Source organism: Anabrus simplex, chromosome 5 (assembly GCF_040414725.1).
Source record: "Anabrus simplex isolate iqAnaSimp1 chromosome 5, ASM4041472v1, whole genome shotgun sequence".
Classification (NCBI taxonomy): Eukaryota; Metazoa; Arthropoda; class Insecta; order Orthoptera; family Tettigoniidae; genus Anabrus; species Anabrus simplex.
In genome coordinates this window covers 133,052,590-133,075,222 of record NC_090269.1, presented here as the reverse complement: position 1 = coordinate 133,075,222, position 22,633 = coordinate 133,052,590, and positions in this window count along the sequence as shown.

Sequence of the window (22,633 nt, the reverse complement as noted above, 5' to 3'; positions counted from 1 at the left end):
TACTGGACATCATCATCATCATCCTAAACCATCTCCAGTTTCCCAGGTGTGGTATATGAGCCTCCTCCATCTCATCCTGTCCTTGTACCATTCTTCCTCCACCAACTTATCCCAATCATGACCTCTCAGCAGTACATCGTTCTTAACTAAATCTATCCATTTCCTTCGTGGCCTTCCCACGGGTTGTCTTCCTTCTACCTTTCTGTCAAATTCCTTCCTTGCAGTTCTGTTTACTGGCATCCTCTTCATGTGACCAAACCACTTCAGTCTTGATATCTGAATCTTATTGAGGAGAGAATCATCTATTCCTACTTCTTCTCTAATTTTCTCATTCCTAATCTTGTCTTTCCTGGTTTTCTGGATCATAGTGCATAGGAATTTCATTTCAGCTGCCTGAAGTTTGGAATTATCTCTATTGGTCAGTGTTGTGATTTCGAGACTGTATGTAAGAATTGGTGTATAATAAGACTTGTACAATGTCATTTTTGTTTTCATGGGTATTTGCTCTTCCCACAGCAGGTGTCTTACCTGGTGGTAAAATTGTATTGCCTTATTGATCCGATTGTTCACCTCATGTTTTGCTAGGTTGTCATTTGATATAACGCTACCCAAGTATTTGAAAACTGGAACGCTGTCCAGTTGAGCTTCATTTAACCTGACTATTGGTTCTGCTCCTTCCCCATACACTTTCATCACCACTGTCTTGGTCTTGCTGATGTTTAAACTATATTTCTTAAACTCCTCATTCCAGCTTTGTATTCTCTCTCCCAATTCCTCTTCTGAGTCACTCCAGATCGCAACATCATCTGCAAATGTGAAGGCTTTGATATCTCCATGTTCTTTCCTTTTAATAGATTTCATTACTACATCCATTACAATAATAAATAGAAGTGGTGACAATGAGCTGGCCTGCTGCACTCCTCTCTTTGTTTCAAACCAGTCCGACAAACCACATCCTACTTGAATACAGCTTCTGTTCCCACTATACAACATTTTCACTTTGTCTATGAGGCTGTCTCGCACTTGAAGTTCTTTCATGCATTGCCAAATTCTTTCCCTTGGTACACTATCGTATGCTTTCTCAATGTCCAAAAATATTAGAAATAAAGGCTTGTTCTTCTCCCAGTATTTTTCCATTAGCATCCTAATTGCAAATATAAGGTCTGTAGTTGACCTTCCTGGTCTGAAACCATACTGCTCTTCTTCCAAAATTGGTTCAACAATATCTCTGATTCTGGTCTCTATTATTTTTTCCAACATTTTCAGGACATGAGACAATAGTGTGATACCACGGTAATTAGTACATTTTCGTCGGCTTCCTTTCTTGAACAGAGGTACAATGATGCCCATCTTCCAGTCCTCAGGAATAGTATTTTCCTCCCATATCTTGTTGAGCAGTCTATAGAGCCATTGGATTCCTGGAACTCCCGCTGCTTTCAGCATATCTGCACTTAGTTCATCTATGCCCACTGCCTTTCCTTTCTTCATGCTCTTGAGCGCATTTTCATCCTCAAGCCATGTAATTGGTGGTTCAGTTGTGGTTCCTCGACTTGGCTCTCCTCTATCCGTTGTTATGTTTTCTGTATCTCCATTCAGCAGCTTTTCGAAATAGATCTTGAGTTCTTGTTTAATTTCTCCCTCTTCTTGTGCCAGAGTTCCATCATCACGTTCTATTGCTTTTATGGTCTCTTGATCCCTTCGCTTGTTTTTCACTACTCTGTATAGCAATTTCATATTTCCTCAACTGTCCTCTTCCAGTTTGTCTGCAAACTCATTCCATTTCTTCTCTTTTTCTTCCCTTACAATGTTCTTTACAGCAAGTTTCTTGTTCCTGTATACTCCTTGGAGTCATTGTATTTCTTGTTCATTTCGTTCTTGTCCCTGTTTTTGTTTTTCCTTGTCCAGTGCCTTCTTTATTTGGTTTCTTTCTTTCACTGCTGTTTTCACTCTATCATTCCACCATGGTGTCTCCTTTTTTCTTTTGATAGAACTTATAACTCCACATAGGTTTTTGGCTTCTCCCACAAAGGTGTCTTTGAAGGCCTTCCATTCTTCATTAACGCTGGTTACTTCACACTTCGGCAAACTCTGTTGAATCCTTAGTTTGTATTCTTCCTTTATTTGGACTTCTTGCAACTTCCAGGTTTTAACCCTTGGTTTTTTCGTAATAAGTTTCTGCGTTTCATTTGCCTTATGTTTGAAGTCTACTACCAACAATCTGTGGTCACTGTCCATGCTTTCACTAGGGATGACCTTTACATCTGTGATGTACCTGCCACCATCTTTATTTGTGATTACGTAGTCGATCAATGTTCTATACTGGCCATCCCAACTGTACCTTGTTATTCTGTGACTGTCTCTTCTTTTGAAGAATGTATTTTTGATTATAACATTTCTTCTGCACAGATCTAATAGTTGTTCTCCTTCTGGGTTCCTTTGTCCAAATCCATGTGGACCAATGATGTTCTCGTACCCAAGTCTGTCTACCCCAACTTGTGCATTTAGATCTCCAATAATAATAACATTTTCCTCATTAACTGTATCTTCCAGGTCTTGCCGAAATTTCTCTTTGTCTTCCTCACTGCAGCCTGTCTGTGGGGCATACACTTGTATGATGGTGTACTTAGTGTTCTCCAGTTTCATGAACATTTTAATGATTCTATCACTTTTGCAGATAACTTCAGCTGTAGCATCAGTCCTTTCGTTAATTAAGAATCCAACACCATTTTTCGCTACCTTCTTCTGTCCACTCCAGTATAATTTATAACCTCCACGAAGTGTCTTACTTCCAATCCCTTTCCATTTGGTCTCACTTAATCCCAATATTGATATTTTTCTTCTATCCATCATGTCTAGGAGTTCTTCTAACTTTCCAGTTAATGATAGAATGTTCATAGTTCCAATTCGGTATTTGGGACTCTTTTTTATTTGGGGTTTCCTTTCAGAACATTGTATATCATCAGCCTTACGGTCATCATACTTTACAATTGTCTGAGAGGACGTGTCAGTCCGGTCTATAATATTCTTTCCGAGGCTCTTTTTCTTATTGAAAGCAACTGTACTCAATACTCTCCTGCTGACTTGCTAGGCCTAATGCATAAGTGGATTTTCTTTCAGGGTTTACTCCCTTAGCCTTTGAGGATGCCTTCCTCGTCCTACAAGGCAGTAGGTTCCATCTGTACACCCCAGAAGGATGGGTTGCCTCTTCCGCCATCTCCGCCGTACCGAAGTCCATCTTCTCCGCCGTAGATGCCGTTGAGGTCTTCACCCTTAACCCAGGGCAAGGGCCCTCCATATTTATGACCCCTGGAGAGAGGGTATCCCAGTATTTTAAAACTCCCAGGAATTGGGCTACCTGTTGGTCCGCGGGTTGTATTGGTTATTTCAACCAGCCCTACATACTGTAGGGGCCCCCTATCCGCCACCTGGGGACGCGCTCTGTAAGGGTCAGGTTCCCCTGGTTACTTATTGGAAGTTAACCCCACCCACAAGGAGTAAGGTTATTTGCAAACTACTGGACATAAAGAAATGAAATTTTGAGGATACATTTATATTACAATGTAGATGCTTGCTAAGGCAGAATTTTTGGATATTCCATTGCTAAGGGAGTGAAAAGAAGGGTGAATTTTTAACATGTATGTATCTATATCTCAAAACTGAAAAAGTTTACAGATGTAAAAATTGGTATTTAGAATCTCCTTTAAAAATAAAGAAACACGTATTTTTTTGTTTTTGGAAAATCCCACTAGGAGGGGTAAAAAGGGGTGAAAAGGGGGTTGAATGCCTTTAATGAAGATACTTATATCTCAGAAACCGAAGATATTACAGACCTGAAAATTGGTATTTGGAATCTCCTTTAAAAATAAAGAAACACCTTTCTTTTTTTTTTTTTTTTTTTTAGAAAATCCAATTAATGGGGGTTAAACAGGAGTGACAAATGGGGTGATTTTTTTTTTTTTGCTAGTTGCTTTACGTCGCACCGATACAGATAGGTCTTATGGCGACGATGGGATAGGAAAAGCCTAGGAGTTCGAAGGAAGCAGCCGGGGCCTGAATTAAGGTACAGCCCCAGCCTTTGCCTGGTGTGAAAATGGGAAACCATGGAAAACCATTTTCAGGGCTGCCGACAGTGGGATTCGAACCCACTATCTCCCGGATACAACCTCACAGCCGCGTGCCCCTGACCGCACGGCTAACTCGCCCGGTGGTGAATTTTTAGAAAGACTATATCTACAGAATATCTCAGAAACGTACAATGTTACAGACGTAAAAATTGGTATTTGGAATCTCCTATAAAAGTAAAGAAACATAGGTAATTTGTTTTTGGAAACTCCACTTAAGGGGAAATAAAAAGGGGGTGGAATTTTAAAATGGGCATGTCTAATGTATATCTCTAAAACCTAACATGTTACAGAAGCAAAAAATGGTAATTTTTTATCTCTATTAAAAATAAAGAAACTTGTAAATGGGGTTGAATACTGATATCTCAAAAACTGAAGATGTTACAGACGTGAAATGTGGTATTTAGAATCTCCTTTAAAAATAAAGAAATAACTTTTTTTTCTTTTTCGAAAATCCACTAAAGTGGGGGGGGGGGGAAATTGAAAAATCAGCTGAATTATTTGTATGAAGATACTATTACCTCAGAAATGAAAAATGTTGCAGATGTGAAAATTGGTATTTGGAATCTGCTTTAAAAGTAAAGAAACATGCACTTCCTTTGATTTCAGAAAATCCAATGAATATCAGGGGGTGACAGAATTGAGAAATTAATTGAATTAATTGCATGAGGATACCTACATCTAATAAAAGCTAAAGTTGTTACAGACCTGAAGATTGGTATTTGGATCTCCTTTAAAAGCAAAGAAAAATGCATTTTGGGGTAAAATCATCTTGGGGGCCAGGGATGAAAGGGAGCTGAATTCCTTTTATGAGGACACATACCTCAAAACTGAAGATGTTACAGTCATGATAATTGGTGTTTAGAAGATCCTTTACTAATAAAGAAACAAGCTTTTTTTTTTTTCCTGGAAAATACACTTAAGGGGGGGGGGGGGAGTGTGAAAGGAAGTAAAGAAAAGTGAATTCTTTTTATGGGGATACTTTTATCTCAAAACTGAAGGTAATAGATGTGAACATTGGTATTTGGAATCTCCTTTAAACATTAAGAAATATGCCTTTTTTGGGGGAGGAAGGAGGAAATCAATTAACGGCAGTGGAGTGAAAGAGGAGTTGAGACCAATATTGATTTTACTGTTCATAATGTACTTGATTCTGATCATAAACTGATCATTTTTAATCTTTCCTGGGTTTGTTTTCAAGAACCATATTTTCCTTTGGAGAACTAAAGTTAGATTACAGTAGATTCTCCTGGCATATAAATAAAACTGTAAATACATTTGAAATAAAGGATAGGAATGATATTAATCGCACAATTGTTCACCTCTATAATAAGGTCAATAATGCACAAAAGTATATCATTTGTATCTGTACCGGGCGGTACACCTCCACGCCGCTAATTTAAAATGTGCGCCAGTTGAAACTCCTCTGCTGGAGGAAGTCTGAACTTTATCTACGGTATTAATTTTCTACTTTCTCAGAAGATGTCACTATCTGGAAATTTTGGAGTTTTTGAACTGTGTCATTTTCAATGTATTTTTGTTTTACCGGTAGTAAGAAGTGTGAACTTTCTCTTCTAGAGGACACTACTGAAAAACTACAATGGTGCACCCTAGTGCGATGTGAAAGAACTGTTTTTTGGAGAAATTTTTATCTCAAAAGTTTGTTTCTTGTTAAATTTCTTTCTGTTATTGTTTAAGTTGGCTGTATACCCCTCTCTTCCCCCTTGTTTTGTATTTAGCCAATCCCGAATTTCTTTAATTAATTTCTGACCAATCTGATGTATCTTCCCCCAACTTGAATATGCTGCTTATCCCGAACCAATAAAGTGATTGTGGGCGGGTGTTTTCTTCCCTAAAACGCCTTGAACTTTCTGCGAGAGTATATAAACTGCTGATTTTTGGGTCTCTGGGCCACTTCTGTTCCATCTTTCAGTGTGTAAAGTACATAGCAGGGGGCGGGAAGCGCCTCTTTCTTCGGCAGCGGTCAACAACAAGGTAATGGCCCATTAATAACTTCTTTCCTTGCTAGCTCAGCAGTTTAACTCTCGGGGCGGGTCCGAAGTTTTTCCATAATGTAACCTTCCTTAAAATGTAAAGAAACTTAGTATCTATTCTTTTTAAACTGCATATCGGGATAGAGAGTGCTTAACCCTCTCGAGCTCCCACTCATAGTGCTTTGAGGTGAACTTATTTCTCACAACCGATTCTTCCTTAATATAATGTAAATTGTTCTTTTCTAAAGTCACCTCTGTAGTATGGGATTAGCCCTTGCATCAGTGGCCTAGAGCCAAACTAGGTTTTGAAACAAATACATTAGGAGTGCAGATCGCCTCCTCTCAAATTGTTATTTTAGAGGTCATGTAATTAACCTTTTTCACTTAATAGACCTCAGTAGGTTGGGTATTTTACCCCTGTGTCTATGTCCTGAGAGGACAACTTGAAGGTGGAGTTTGGTGTGGCTTTTGAGAGGCTTAAAATTTGAGAGCAAGTAGCTCTTTCTTGAAAATTGAGTGTTGAATGCCTCGAGGAGGCTTTTCTGTGTAATTTGGAGCAAGTGCTCCTGATCATGAATGGGGTTTTTTGCCTCTCTGTTAAAACTTACTTTGGAGTAAGGTTGGGCTGATTGCCCAAGATTTGTGAAGTCGGGGCGCGAAGCCCAAATCCGGTAAATGTTGTAACCATACTTTTGTTGCCTTGCTACTCTGTACCTGCCATGCTTGTTATTTCTTAATTTTGAAAAGAAAATATAACCTTGTTAAGTTTTATGTTAACTTTAATTTCGTAGCTTGAGACCTGTTCACACCCGCACCTTCTTTCACCTCTACCTACTACATAAACACGGTAACAAGTGGTAGCAGAGCGTGGTTGAATGGGTCTCAATTTAGCCCCTTTTGACGGCTAAACATTGCTTTGATTCAAACTCTAACAATTTTCTCAGTTGCTGGAATTTTCTGATTTTTTCAAAATTGTTCTGTCATCATGCCCGGCCCTCGCGATGTTCTCCATCTTAACTATTTGCGCAAGGAGGAGTTGATCTATGAGTTAACTATCAGAAATGTGCAATCTGGAGGCACGGTTGCGATAGACACCAACAAGCTTAGAGAATCCCTTGATTTGCCCATTTCCATCCCCAATTTGGGAGAGAAAGAAATTGACGACTCTCTTTCCACGATCACCGAGAATACTACTGGGCTAGCATCGGTAGTTAGTTTTTTTGACGAAAATGATCCTTCTCCTAATCAAATTAAGCATGTGCAAGCCAGGCTATATCATTTTTCAAATAGAGTTAACGATCTGTTGTCTCTGAAGTTGAATGACGTTCAGAGGAAGGAAGCTAGTATGTTGCTTGAAAGTATTTCTGAATTATCTAGCAAGGTCACTCAATTGTTAACTGGGGAAGTTCCTCCCAAAATTGATCAACCCACCACGATGAATGTAGGTAGCGAGGAAGAGCCTCCTAAGGGAGAAGCCAATAGGATAACCGTTGCCGCTCAAACTATCTCTGCACCATTGGACAACGAGTCTGAACGCCGTGCATCGTTGAATAATATACGTTCTGAATTAACTTCCTTGCCATTGAAACCTTTACCTACTATGTCACCCGGGTTTAGCAGCTTGCCTCATCCATTGGCAATGTTACTCAGAGGTATCTCTAAGTTTTCCGTTAATACCACCAGTGACGTAATTTCATTTTTAAGATTTTTAGTTGAATTTCAGGATCATGCTCTTGTGTTTTCTCTTTCTCCATGTCAAATTTTGCAAATTATCTATCCCTATGCAATAGGTATTCTCTCAGACAAAATAGTAAGAGCCATTGGCGAGCAATCATCGATTGAAGACTTCCACGCCCACTTGCTAGCTAACTTCATCCCGGCCAGGGCAAGGTCCTCCCTTATTCAGAAGTACTATTATCGGGTACAGCGCTTGGATGAAAACTTGGCAGATTTCATCCAAGATATTAAGTTCTATACTAGGGTGTTTGCTCTTCACTTCCCTGAGGATCAGATTGTACAAGCTATTGTGGAAGGAATTTCACCATCCTATAGGTCATATTTGTGTTTCGCGGCGTGCCCGCAAACCTTCTCTGAACTTGAAGCATTGGCCGTCTCAGCGGAAGGAGTTAGATACGCCGACTCTTTGCGTGTCGCGAAAGAACCCCCTCCCTCTTTTTGTAATCTTCGGCCTCCACCTCGCCGACCAGTCACACGCCGTAAATGTTATGCTTGCGGGTCGCCCGACCATCTGCGCAATAAGTGTCCACTGATCAAGTCGAGTGGGACAAGGAATGGGGCTGGTTCATCACAAGGCTGTTTTAAATGTGGGGCTTTCTCACATATCGCCAAAAATTGCCCAAATTCAAATAGCACCCCCTCCTGCTCAACTTCTGGTGCAAACTCCACCTATGCCAATAATAAAAAATGACTAGTGGCTTCGGCTGAGTCGACTAATCCCTCTTCCCGAGGCTCAGCCCCTGGTAAACAGGTCGAAAATTCAGGGAATGTTCTATCTTCAAATTCATCTTTCGAATGCCCCAAAGAATGTCTTAGGATTGCGGCGGATACCCCCGCACCTGTTCCTTTTCTTAAGATTGAGTTAAATAACGAGCCTATAACAGCTCTATTAGATTCAGGCAGTGTTTGTTCAATTATTTCGGACCAATGGTATTCAAAATTGAAATCTGTTTGTAAACTACCTGACTATGTCTCATCTCCTGTTCAATATGTTTCGGCTAATTCATCTCCATTGGAAATCCTAGGTTCTGTAAATGTCAAAATTCGTATTTTTAAATTTACATGGAAAATCAAATTGTTTGTGGCTAAGCACTTGTCTTGCCCCATTATATTGGGAGCTGACTTCATTTCTTACACTGGTCTTGTGCTCGATCTCCAGAGTAGGTCGTGCACATTCAAATTTGCGTCCAATTGTAAAATTCCCTTGTTAAAGTGTAATTCTGTATCATGTTCATCTATTTCGCCTACCCAGGATGAGATGTTGTTAGACCTTAGACATCTACCTGAGGAGCAGGCTGATAGTATTCGTAAATTATGTCAGTCATTTTCAGAGGTGTTCTCGGATACTCTTGGTGTTACTGACCTTATTGAATACAAAATTGAGGTCACGGATTCGATTCCTGTCCGTTTTCCACCATATAGGCTATCTCCACCTAAAATGAAGGCATTGAAAGAAATCATCGATCAAATGTTGAAGGATGGTATTATTAGGCCCTCTAAGTCGGCGTATTCTTCGCCTATTTTTCTAGTCCCGAAACCCCAAGGAGGCTTCAGGCCTGTCATTGATTATAGGGCTCTCAATCGGAAGGTGGTGTTGCAATCTGTGCCCCTTCCTGACCTTCATTCTTGTTTTTCATGGTTTCGTATGGCCAAGTTCTTTACTATCTTGAACTTGAATCAGGCCTATAATCAAATTCCCCTTGCCGAAGAGTCTAAACATCTTACAGCGTTTGCCACGGACTGGAACTTATACGAATACAACCGCGTGCCTTTCGGGCTCCCCACGGGAGCAGCTGTACTCAATAGGCTGCTAGATAGGGTCTTCTCCGACATCAAATTTGAGTACTTGTATCACTACTTGGATGATGTCGTTGTATTTTTGGAGACCTTTGAAGAACATCTAGATCATCTGCGAGAAGTTCTCAATCGCCTTCGTAAGGCTGGGTTAACTGTCAAGTTGTCCAAGGTGGCCTTTGCTAAGCCCTCTATGTCATTCCTAGGGCATATTGTGTCACCTGATGGTGTTGCCGTCGATCATTCCAGAACACAGGCCATCCGTGATTTTAAACCTCCCAAGGACATCTAAGGTATCGCCAGGTTCATTGGCATGGTGAATTTCTTCAGGAAGTTTATTCCTAACTTCGCTAATAGAGCGGCGCCCTTAAACCTTCTTCGTAGGAAAGGCATCAAATTCGAGTGGGGACCTTCTCAACAAGCCGCTTTTGAAGATCTTAAATTAGCTCTCTGTAATGCCCCTGTACTTGCTATGCCTGATTTCTCGAAGAAATTCATCGTCCAAACCGACGCGTCATCGTCAGCAGTAGCTGCAGTCCTTCTTCAAGAGACTGAACTAGGGAGGCGACCCATCGCCTATGCATCTAGGACTCTATCGGCTCAAGAAGCCAAGTATTCTATCTATGAGCTCGAAGGGTTGGCAGTCTTATTTGCCTTAGAGAAGTTCCGTCTCTATCTGGAACATGTCAAATTCGACCTGGAGACAGATAATCAAGCCTTAAGCTGGGTCTTAGGTAGGCCGCGTCGTACTGGTCGTATAGCCCGTTGGGCCATCCGTATTTCTGCCTTCCAATTCGATGTCCGGCATATCAGAGGTACCGAAAATGTTGTTGCTGATGGACTCAGCCGTATGTTTTCCAACGACGTTGAGAACCATGAACCGGTCGATAGTTCATCTCCTCCCGAGTCCATGCTATCTGATGTTAATGCCATCTTAACAGATGCTCCCATGCTCTTTAGGGATATCGAGAAATACCAACGTGAAGATCCGACGCTGGCTCCGATAATGGAAACCCTTTCTTCTGGGGAACATGTGGTCCCTTATGTTCTGAGGAATGGTGTTTTATGTTGCCCATCGAGGCATGATCAGATGATGAAAGTTGTCGTTCCAGCTGTTCTTGTAGCTATGATCTTCAAGTATTATCATGAGACCCCATTAGGAGGGCATCTGGGTATCTTTAAAACTCGTGAAAAGATTCGTGAAAGGTTCATCTGGAAGGGTATGGACGGTGAAATCCGTGAACTAGTAAAAGCTTGTAAATCTTGTTTGCTCAGTAAACCAACCATGTCCACCAAGGTAGGCCTTCTGTCTTCGGATCAAGCGTCGCGCCCCATGGAACGCCTGTATATTGATTATGTAGGACCCTTCCCCCAGTCAAAGGGAAATGCCAACAAGTTCATCTTTGTATGCGTAGATGGTTTCACAAGATTTTCCTGGTTATTTCCGACTAAGCTGGCTACCGTTTAGTCCACCATTACTTGCTTAAATTCTATTTTTGCCTCTTTTGGTCCGTGCCAATATATTGTGTCTGATAATGCTAAGGCGTTCACATCAAATCTTTTTCGTAAATTCTGTTTTGACTTGTCCATCTCTCATGTAACTACTTCTGCTTATTACCCTCAACCATCTCTGGCTGAACGGGTTAACCGTAATCTCAGGTCCGCGCTCATTGCCTATCATCATGAAGATCATTCCAGGTGGGACACGTCCCTGCATTGGTTAGCTTTTGCTTTGAATTCGGCGGTTCATGAATCACATAAATTTACTCCAGCCTCTTTAATGTTCAAGTTTGTTCCCAACACGCCGCTTTCTAACCTCTGGTCTCTGAGTGACATTCTACCTGAGACAATAGATCCGGACAACATTAAAGATCTTTGGAAGAAGGCTAAAGCCAATCTTAAAGTGTCTCATGAAAAGGTTAGGGAAAGGTATGATCGTGGACGGAGACCCACCCCTTTGAAGGTAGGTGACCAAGTAATGGTCAAGAATTTTGTTCCCGCGGGCAAGCTTGCCCCCAGATTCCATGGGCCGTGTGTCATTCTCGATTTCCTTACGCCGGTTACGTTGTTATTAAGCAATCCAGCCACCGAGAGGATATTTAGGGTTCACTTGTCGCAGGTGAAACCTGTATAATTTCTGTGCTAACTTGCCTCATATTATCTTGAAAGGAATATGAAGGTTATATTTTTTTTTGAGTTTCACTTTTAAGGCTTTCTGCCCCTTCTATAGTATTTTGTTTTATATGTAAGCATGTTTGTGAAACCTGCCCCGAACCGTTAAACTGCCATCCTGTCCTTGCCACGGCCATTACCACGATCCCGTCTCCTGCTCCACTCTACACTGTGGCTTAATTAATGCCATGGATATCTGCACGCCGCTGGCCCCTCAACCTCTCCACAAGCCTGTGCCCTCAAAAAAGATGATGGTCCAACAAATTCTGCCGCCTAGTTTTAATGTTTCAGTGCCCCCGCAGCCGCGCGGCGCCGTGCAGCGACTGGGGCAGAGGAAGGGCCCCCTCGACCCCAGCGAGGACGACATGTGCACGGCGAGCCGGAGCTCTCCTCCCGGCCAAGGCTGATGTGCGGCGCACGACCTGCTACTGGCCCGCAGCCTGTATATGTTCACCGCGGGCGCGGCGTGCTTCTACACCTCTGCTCCCCTCATAGTGCGGGCGAGCAGTATCTCAGGGTACTTGAGGGGCCCGGGCGGCCTCCTCTGAACGCAAGCCGCAACGGCCGGTCTGGCCATCCAACTTAATCAACATCAACTACATGGACAGTTACTATCAGCAATTACTATACCTGAGAATTCAACAACAATATCTGGTGGACTTAGAAAATTTTTCCTCAACTTTAAAACTAAAGTTTTCCTTCTGAATTCAACTTCTACAAACATAAAGACTTTACTTCGCCAGTCACAACAAAAATTTTGAAACTGAATCAAACCACATTAAGAAAATCTTATAAATACTTCTGCAATTAATCTCCATATCAACATCAAAACTTGGACCTTGTTTCCAAACAAATTGCATGTGTCACCCCTGGAGGAACTTTTGGGGGGGGAGGTCTGTACCGGGCGGTACACCCCCACGCCGCTAATTTAAAATGTGCGCCAGTTGAAACTCCTCTGCTGGAGGAAGTCTGAACTTTATCTACGGTATTAATTTTCTACTTTCTCAGAAGATGTCACTATCTGGAAATTTTGGAGTTTTTGAACTGTGTCATTTTCGATGTATTTTTGTTTTACCGGTAGTAAGAAGTGTGAACTTTCTCTTCTAGAGGACACTACTGAAAAACTACAATGGTGCACCCTAGTGCGATGTGAAAGAACTGTTTTTTGGAGAAATTTTTATCTCAAAAGTTTGTTTCTTGTTAAATTTCTTTCTGTTATTGTTTAAGTTGGCTGTATACCCCTCTCTTCCCCCTTGTTTTGTATTTAGCCAATCCCGAATTTCTTTAATTAATTTCTGACCAATCTGATGTATCTTCCCCCAACTTGAATATGTTGCTTATCCCGAACCAATAAAGTGATTGTGGGCGGGTGTTTTCTTCCCTAAAACGCCTCGAACTTTCCGCGAGAGTATATAAACTGCTGATTTTTGGGTCTCTGGGCCACTTCTGTTCCATCTTTCAGTGTGTAAAGTACATAGCAGGGGGCGGGAAGCGCCTCTTTCTTCGGCAGCGGTCAACAACAAGGTAATGGCCCATTAATAACTTCTTTCCTTGCTAGCTCAGCAGTTTAACTCTCGGGGCGGGTCCGAAGTTTTTCCATAATGTAACCTTCCTTAAAATGTAAAGAAACTTAGTATCTATTCTTTTTAAACTGCATATCGGGATAGAGAGTGCTTAACCCTCTCGAGCTCCTACTCATAGTGCTTTGAGGTGAACTTATTTCTCACAACCGATTCTTCCTTAATGTAATGTAAATTGTTCTTTTCTAAAGTCACCTCTGTAGTATGGGATTAGCCCTTGCATCAGTGGCCTAGAGCCAAACTAGGTTTTGAAACAAATACATTAGGAGTGCAGATCGCCTCCTCTCAAATTGTTATTTTAGAGGTCATGTAATTAACCTTTTTCACTTAATAGACCTCAGTAGGTTGGGTATTTTACCCCTGTGTCTATGTCCTGAGAGGACAACTTGAAGGTGGAGTTTGGTGTGGCTTTTGAGAGGCTTAAAATTTGAGAGCAAGTAGCTCTTTCTTGAAAATTGAGTGTTGTATGCCTCGAGGAGGCTTTTCTGTGTAATTTGGAGCAAGTGCTCCTGATCATGAATGGGGTTTTTTGCCTCTCTGTTAAAACTTATTTTGGAGTAAGGTTGGGCTGATTGCCCAAGATTTGTGAAGTCGGGGCGCGAAGCCCAAATCCGGTAAATGTTGTAACCATACTTTTGTTGCCTTGCTACTCTGTACCTGCCATGCTTGTTATTTCTTAATTTTGAAAAGAAGTTTTACGTTAACTTTAATTTTGTAGCTTGAGACCTGTTCACACCCGCACCTTCTTTCACCTCTACCTACCACATAAACACGGTAACAGTATCATCAGAAATCCGCGCACTTGCCTATGCGGGACAATGGTGCTGGTCACATTATCAGCAATGACAATGGCAGCAGATGTAATTTACTGCCAAGTAGCGGTCTTCCATCTTGGTGCAGGGTCCAGAACATGAACAGTAATAATAATAATAATAATAATAATAATAATAATAATAATAATGCTCTGGAGAGTCATCAAAATGTGTGGACCATACTGGAAACAGGTCCTGGCCAGCTAATGACTACGAATGCAGTTCGGCCGCAGGTTTAGTACCACTAAGGCGCCCAAGACGGCACCACGCCAGATCTCCTCAAGGATTTGATCCATATTAAAAATGCTTATAGGAAAAGATGGCAAAGATTTAAGGACCCAACTGATCGAATGGAATACCTGGAGCTAGCCCGGAAAGTACAAAATCCACTGCTGGAATGAAAGATTTAAAAATGGGAGGAACTTTGCCATCAGATCACGAATTTTGGTGGATTATATATCAAATGTTAAGCATTCAATTATAAATTTCAGTATAATAATCTACTTCGGTTTCTCAATAGAGCTCATCTGGTTCTACCAACACCACATCCAGAATGTTCTTCCATCTAGTTGGTTCCATCACTTTCTGAATCAGCTGCCCTTTCCATATTAACTTATTTGCCATATGTTGTTCATTCTTCCTGTCATTTGCAGTATTTTCCCAATTGACATTTGGTAAGTTGAGATCACTTGCTACTATCACGTTCCTTTCCATATCATTTCCCACATAGCTGATTATCTTATCAACTAATTCTGAATCAGCATCAGTGCTACCCTTTCCCCATCTGTACACTTCAAAGACATCAAGTTGCCTATTATCTGTAGAGATGATCCTTACACCTAGAATTTCATGTTTGTCATCTTTCACTTTTTCGTAGCTTACAATAGCTTACAAATTCTTCTTTCACCAGAATGAATACTCTCCCTCCTATCACTCCTATCTCTATGATATACACTCCAGTTCTGGGAGAATATTCCTGCATCCCTTATATCATTTCTCAGCCATGATTCAACTCGTGTTACAATATCTGGTCGGTATATATCTATTAAATTACTTCATTCTATTCCTTTCTTTACAATACTTCTACAGTTGAGCACTAACATTCTTATGTCATCCCTACTTGACTTCCAGTTCCCTGTACCCTTATCATCGCTCCCTAGATCACCCTGTTTACCTTAATGTACCTCCCTATAACCCTTCTAAACAATTTTCCTAACTTATATGTACCACTGCAGTTTAAGTAAAGGCCATCTGAGCGCAGATCCCTATCTCTTACCCACCCATTACAATCTAGAAATCTCGCTCATACCCACATACCCACTCCATAGTCTCATTTAAATCCCCAATCACCTTCCAGTCAGTATCCATCCTACACAGTATTCCACTGATAATAATCTCTGCTTCCTTAAACTTCACCTGTGCTGTATTTACAAGATCCCACACATCCCCAACTATGTTGGTAGTTATACCTGCTTGTCTGACGTTGTTAGTATTAACGAGAAACACTACCACCTTCTCCTTTCCCTCCTCCTTCTCTTCTACTTTCCTCAACATCTGCTTCAACCTAATTCCAAGATAACACTCTACCCTGGTTCCCTTTCCTCCACACACTTTCTCCACATGTCTAACAACGGAATCCCACATGACCAAACCCTCAACCCTACCCACCTCATTTGATCCCCTCCCCTCCTGGTCAGCCTTATCTTTCCTGATAGCTGCTGAAGCTACTTCCTCCTCCCCTTTCCCCTACCATGACCCTGTTCCACCTGTCTTTTCCTATCCACTACTCCACATTTCCCTTTCCTACCTTTCCCCTTCCTCCTACTTCCTCACTTCTCAGCAACAGTTCACTGTTCCTCATCTTCCCTCGGTTGTTCTACCTGCAGAGTGACTCATACCGATTACTCACAGACAACGGTCCTGAATTCTGATCCTGAATAGAGCCCTTAGCCTGCAATATCCTTTCCCTTAAATCATTAGACCACCTGTTTTCTACAATTCCTCTCCTTTCTTTCCCATCCCTCTTTTACACCTACTGTATCCTGTACATTTTTTGAGGGAGGCCTACTTTCCTTCCTGTCCTCTGAGAGAACCCTAATTATCTCCCTCACACTCTCCAACTCTTCCCTCATACTCCTTAATGCCTGGCCATACCCACAGTTCCTACACTTGCACTCCATAGCCATTCTTTACGGAATAATGAAAAGAAAAGGAAAAATAAAATAACTTATACTGTGCAAAATAAAAATGAAAGGAAAGAAATATTGTCTAGGATAGTTCACAAAGATCACACAAAAAAAGGTAATTAATGTAGGCTACTATCACACTACAATACTACTTAGTTGTACAAAATATTTTTCTACACCACCCTAGCAAAATGAAATTGCTGTTAATTACTGAAAACCGAAAGTAATACACAAGATACTAAACTGAAATTAAGTCTACCCTAATTACTACAACAGAGTTCTAGTAAGAGAGTTACAACAGATACCACAGATACTACAGATACTATACTACACAAATATTTCACAGTAATAGAATAAACACACTAATTAATAAGATACTATAATACACTACTATAATTTTAAACTACATTCAGATACTACAATACACTACAATAATTTTAAACCACATTCAGTCTTATCCCAATTACAACAGGTTAATACTAAGTGCAAACTGAAATGGAATTTACAATTAAAGTTTGAAATTCACAAGACTACTCAAAATAATAGAATAAGCACTCTAATTTACAATAAGTTACTACAATACACTACAATAATTTTTAAAATACATTCTGACGTATCCTAATTACAATAGGTCATTACTAAGCACAAATAGAAATTAAGATTGCATTTAGACCTAGAGTTTGAAATTCGCAAGAACTATTCAAGAATTGCTAATTTTGCTAATTGCTTTACGTCGCACCGACACAGATAGGTCTTATGGCGACGATAGGACAGGGAAGGCCTAGGAATGGGAAGGAAGCGGCCGTGGCCTTAATTAAGGTACAGCCCCAGCATTTGCCTGGTGTGAAAATGGGAAACCACGGAAAACCATTTTCAGGGCTGCCGACAGTGGGGTTCGAACCTACTATCTCCCGAATACTGGATACTGGCCGCACTTAAGCGACTGCAGCTATCGAGCTCGGTTACTCAAGGATTACCAACAAAGTTAAATGCGTAGACAGATTATTATTAGCACTGCTTTATCCTACTATGCTCTAACTGAAATGAAACCTGCCATTTGGTTAAATGCTAAAGTATCAAAAGAGTTACCATACACAAAGTTATAGATTAATATAACAGGCAAGATACTATCTAATATACTGTATCTACACTACAATACTCAACTGAAATGTGGTTATTTGATTATTACAGCTGGTGGATTACTATTATTTTCCCTACTTTACGGGACAGAGGATTATTATTATTATTATTATTATTGGCATATGGCAACAAGTTAGATACATATATACAAGTATATAATATTTACAAATATGCACAGACAAGAAACGTTTTAAAGCAGAATGTCCAGTTGGGTGGCTTCATCTGTTGGTTCCAAAAAGTCACTCGGGCTACCTGTGTCGGAACGTCGTGTACATTCACTTACAATATGGGGGATCGTCTCCCGAGATGCACCACAGTCGCACTCTGGTGATGAAATAAATTTCCACTCATAAAGGGCATCCCTGCATCGTCCATGATTTGTTCTCACCTGATTCACAGTGGTTCAAATCGCATGCGGTAAATGATGTCCACCAGGAAGATGTTCACCAGAAAAGATTTTGTGCAAGGAACTGTCTGTGGCAGCTTTCCAGCAACTTCTCCATTCTTCTTCCCATCAGCCAATGTGACACCATCACGCAAAGATGGATGACGTGACTTGAGCCTCGTTATCTTGAGAACAGGAATATCATCCAGAACAGGAAGTTGAGGGTTCATTTCTATCTTGAACTCTCGAATGAGAGCATTTGTTCTTTTTAAATCAGGCGGCAGTATTCCTGACAGAACTGGAAGCCAATAAAGGGATGTGGACTGGATAGTACCAGATATTAACCACATGCTAGCATTCAGTTGAGTATCAATGAGTCTTGTATATGGGCTATTCAGCCAAACTGGTGCATAGCACTCAGTACACGAGAAAACCATTCCCAAAGCAGAAGATCTTAAAGTCTTTGCTGATGAACCCCAACTTGAGCCACACAATTTCTGAAGGATATTATGACATGGTTTGAGCTTTTTGGACAGATTCATAAGATGTTGTTTGTAAGATAGTGTGCGATCAAGTGTAATGCCTAAATATTTTGTATGCCAGCTGTGCTGAAGTTCAAGATGACAAAAACGTATGTGAAGCTTAATGCCAGCTTGACGATTATTCAGGTGAAAACATAACACTTCTGTTTTGTTAGGGTTAGAATTCAGTCGCCATTTCTTGAAATACGTTTCAAGTGAACTCAGGTCTCTTTGTAGCACTTCTTCTGTCACACTCAGGTCACGATGTGAGTGGCTAGTGTTATATCATCAGCATAACAGAATTTTTGTGATGATGTTTTTGGGAGATTGGAGATATACAAATTGAACAGTAGAGGAGACAGTACCGATCCTTGAGGTAATCTATTTTTGAGCTTCCTTTCTCTACTCATATTGTTTCCCATACACACTTAAAATCTTCTGTCACTGAGAATATTACTTATAACTTGCACGATGTCCTACAGAGTATAATTAGGAGAAACTTGCAGACATGCCAACTTTCAAAAGTGAAAAATCAGGAGAAATTTCACAGCGAATCGCGAAGTATTACAACACATCACTGACGGCAGAACATGTACAAATTCATTATAATTCAATACAATAACAATTCTATTTGCCCATATATATATTTTTTCATCATTTACATACATACATATACATACATATATATCCCACATATCATTTACATGTGAATACTAAATACTGGACATACCTGAACTGTAGGAACATGTGACTTCTCATCCTTCAACAGGGTGATCACATTACGACTAATTGTTGTTCAACACACCAGTAGCTGACTTCGCCCTCTTCAGAAACTCAGAACTATATTTTTGCTCAAAGCACTTACCTTGCTGAACTGATTTCCAGGTTAAAAGTTTCTCCAAAATTATGTTCAGACAGCAAGGATCTGAAAGTTGTTTTTGTCTTTGCGACTCTGCTAAAAATCCTTTCACATTCTGCATTGCTATGTGGAATTTATAAAATAGCAAGCATCACCTTAGAGAGTCTGTCATATTTAAGTACACCATCAGCTGATTTCATCTGACCTACCAATGCCCATTGAACATCAATTCTTCCTTTTGCCAGGTCTGTTTCTTCAAGCTGAAAGTTAAAGAACTGGGAGTGCAGAATATCAGTTTCTTTATCCAAATGTCGTTTCACTAGTCAAAATGTTCACACACTTGTTAATGAAAAATCTAAGGCTAGAAAATGATACCTTACTTATAGCAGAAATATTTGCAACTTCTGCATTAATTAAAACTTCATCTTTGAATCAAAATTTGTGTACCATGTAGTCACACAATGAAGAGAAACACTTTCTAACAGACTTAAAGAATATGCACTTTTCCTCAGACTTCAAGGTGTTCACTAAAACAAATGCAGAGTATCCTATCATCAGATTACAATCATCCTTTTGATTTGCTGGAGTATGATAATCTACATCAAGGAGACAGGAGGATCTTTTAATAACGTGTGGTTTCACAAACCTTGCCATCACATTCTTCAATAGTTCCTCCAAAACTGACCTCAATAAGTGGATGTGCAGCATACTTGACTGAAGAGCTATGTTTGGATTCTCAAAGATATCCATAAAACTTGAGAGAAAAAGGCAAAAAGATTTATGTAAATTTGATGAAAGGAACATGAAAAGTCGTTCTTCACGTGACAATGCATGGCTCTTAGTGTCATCAGTAGTTTCTTTTTTTTTTTAAGTGAAACTGATGACTGGGTTTTCCTTTTAACTGAGGAGTGAGGTGAAATGTTATGACAATCCTTAACCTTTTCAGACAAACAAGACACATCTGCACTTAAACTGTGCTTAGGAATTTTGTAAGTCTTCAAAGTTCCCATCTGACAATCCTTACTCACAATTTCGCACCTGAGTAATGTAACCAAAGGGTCCCACTGAAGCAAAATCCTATCTAAACATCTTCTTAGTGATAACCATCGAGTAGGCACATGCTTCAGAATTTTCCTGAGATCTGTGTTGTGTAAAGTCTGAAATTCTCTGAACTTTTCTTTCCTCTTTGCACTCCTTTCCAGATAATGAAATATATCAATTATACTTTCATCTACATTTACGGGCAAGCATGCCGCACCCTTTCCGGCAGCAAGATTAATTAGGTGACAAGAGCAGCCTACGATGATTATGTTACTATTTTCCCGCTTCAAACATCCTGCCACACCATTCTTTAATCCTACCATTACTGGAGGATTATCAGCACCAAAGGCTGGGCAATTTTTTAATAGAATGCAGAATTCCTGAAAAGTTGAGAGCAAAAGATTGGCAATGTTATCTCCAGTAGCATCCCCTTCTAAATTAGACACAGAGAGTAGACAACTCTGAATTTCATTGAGTTCAGGCCTAAAAAATGTTACAACAATGGGATATATCTTCAAGTCGCTTTTATTGCTACCATCAGTAGCAACAGAAAATGCATTCACCTGCAAATGTGATACAATTTTCGCCCTTTCTTCCATGCACATTTCTGTAATAATAGCAGCTGTTTTCATTCTAACACACCCATATTGTTTAGCGATTTCCAAATCAGGAAACATTTTGCGAAACAAAGGTCCAGCGTGATCGGCACAATTTACAGGCAGGTTATGTTTTACTATAAATGATGTAAATAACGCCTCGGCATTCATCACAGGATTTACATGTTGGTTTTTACATTAAAAGTTCAGTTTCTGGTTTCTTTCTACACACAGGACACTCTCCTTATGTTTCTTCGTTTGCATATGCTTGAGTATATCGCATCTCCCGCCATGTACAACTGAAAAATCACACTAGAACGTTGGTCTCTTTCTGGATTCACTCAAACACGGAAACTCTTCCCTATAAGCACTTTTAAACACTGCATCATATTCTTTTTTCGACATTTTGGCCAAAACAAATATTAAGGCACAACACGAGCACTTCTACGGGTAAAACAACTATGGTGTGCTACTTCTGAGGTTAGGTTACTCCAAAGAGAATGTTACTCGCGTGACTCACTTGCAAAGAGAATGAATGTATTATAGACCAAAGAGCAGCACATGACTGGCCACCGTGCCCCGTACTGCCATCTGGTATCAGTATTAGAACTACTATCGACCAGCCATACTCAGCCATATATCGATAGAACGAGGAAATCCACGGGGGTTTAAAATAATACAAAAATGACTGATATTGCTCTGAAAATCAGGAGATCAGACCCAGCAATCGGGAGATCGGGAGGAACGATGAAAAATCGTGAGTCGCCCACTCAAATCGGGAGACTTGGCACGTCTGAGCTTGTAAATTAATCCTTCCCTCCAGACTGTGTCAAATGCTGCTGTTAGATCAATGAATGCAGCTGAGGTCTTGAGTTGTTTCTGGAAACCTGCTTCTATGCGGGATGTCAGTCAAAGCACTTGATCACAGCAGCTGCGATTTGGCCTGAACCCGGCTTCATCAACTGGAATATGCTGAAAAATAGTTGTGCTGATTCTGTTGTAGATTATCCTCTCAATAAGCTTATAACAGCAACTAAGAAGGGCAATTTGTCTATAACTGCTTGGGTCATTGGCAGGCTTACCTGGTTTCAAGATGGAAATCACTTTTGTTCATTTGAATTTTGCCGGGAGTTGTCCATTCTGTAGGAGGTCAGTATAAAACCTTGCCAGCCAACTTCTTGTATTCTTCCCTAAATGAATAAGAAATTCTGGATGAATGCCATCAAAACCTGGAGCTTTATTTGGTTTAACGTCTTTGAGAGCAGCATTGATGTCTTGCATTGTAAACGGTTGTGAATACCTTGATTTGGGTGGTGCTTCTGATTTCAGAGTCTGGAGCTGGCACCGTATGTATATGGTATGCTTCTTATCTGATGGAGTTTGGGAAGTTGTGACAATGTGAGATGCTACTTCATCTGGAGTAACTCCAGGCTGTTGCTTCACCAAAGGTATGCTTTCTCCCAGTTTTCTTAGGAGTCCCCAAGCTCTTCTACTGGAATGAGTTAGGTCGATATTCTCCACTGTTTCAATCCACCGTTCTCTCCGGGTAGTATCCATGCTGGAAAGAAGTTCATCAGCTATGTTTTCATCACCACTCTGCAGATATTCGTTATAGAGTGCATCAGTCTCAACATTCCAACCAGGGATGTATTCTTTTCTATGACCTCTAGGCATACTCTTCTTAGCCGCCATCAT